Source organism: Mus caroli, chromosome 5 (genome assembly GCF_900094665.2).
Source record: "Mus caroli chromosome 5, CAROLI_EIJ_v1.1, whole genome shotgun sequence".
NCBI classification, from domain to species: domain Eukaryota; kingdom Metazoa; phylum Chordata; class Mammalia; order Rodentia; family Muridae; genus Mus; species Mus caroli.
In genome coordinates, this window is record NC_034574.1 from 29,769,789 (window position 1) to 29,770,880 (window position 1,092).

The 1,092-nt window shown below is 35.0% G+C and overlaps 1 protein-coding gene across 2 annotated transcripts in view; it reads left to right on the forward strand.

The window, feature by feature from the left end:
- Positions 1-1,092, forward strand: part of Htt (huntingtin) — a 147,431-nt gene that overhangs the window by 63,674 nt on the left and 82,665 nt on the right. The gene's annotated exons all lie outside the window — the stretch shown is intronic.

Here is a 1,092-nt window from a genome sequence, read left to right on the forward strand (position 1 = left end):
AGATCTGACTCCCTCTTCTGGAGTGTCTGAAGACAAGTATTGTGTACTTATATCTAAAAAAAAAATTTTAAAAAAAAAAAAAAAAAAAGAAAGTTCTAAAATGGGCTGGATGATGCTGGCTCGTGCCTTTAATTTTAGCACTTGGGAGGCAGACGCAGGTAGAAAAAAAACTAATATATAAGAATCCAATAATGGTTATATTCCAATTACAATAAAATGCTAAATAACATATAGTAATATGTTAGACACGTGTTGATGTGTTGCTTTGGAGAAACTTAATGATATAGAGACATGTAACCTAAGTTTTAATGTTGAATGACAGAGATAGAATAAAAATGTCTTGGAAATGTAGTTTGATTCTAGGTTAAAAAAGTAATATTCATATGTGTACAGTCTTTACAAACTCAGAGAAAGGACAAGCAAAAAATTGCTAGGATGATTTTTAGGATTGTGACTAACTTTCATTTTCTTACTTAGAATTTTCAAGTATTCATAAATTTTCTAAAATAATCACATGTAACTTTTAAAATCAGAAAGAGGAATATTATGCGGAATTATTATGTAATGGTTCCTCAAAAGACCTCTATTTGTGCAATGGAAGAAATACTTGGACATTGTTAAGAGTCACACAGTTGAGATTTCAGCTGTCTTGCTAACTAAATGCCTTTCAAATTTAAATTTGTTCAAGGTAGGAGATTCATTTCAATTGTGATCTGCACATGTCAAAGCATGGGTCTGATCTGGAGGTTTATTTTAATCATTTTGAGCTGAGGTCTTGAGGGAGGAAGAGAGAACCTTCTAGGGAGACTTTGAGTCTCCCTGGGGAACTAGAGTTCCTAGCAGAAGCTGCTAGCTGCCTATCTGTCAGCTCTAACAGTGTTTTACTGACAGTTGTGTCCAGCTCTTTTGTTTAATGTATGCAGGGACAACTGCTTGTGGACGTTGTACATCGTGGTGCGCACTAGGCTCCGCACCACGATGTACAACGTCCACAAGCAGAAGTCAGGCCTTTTTTTTTTTTTTTTAAATGATGAAAAACTTATTCCAGTCTTTTTGGAAAGACCTTTTGCATGCTAAGCAAGCGCTCTGCTG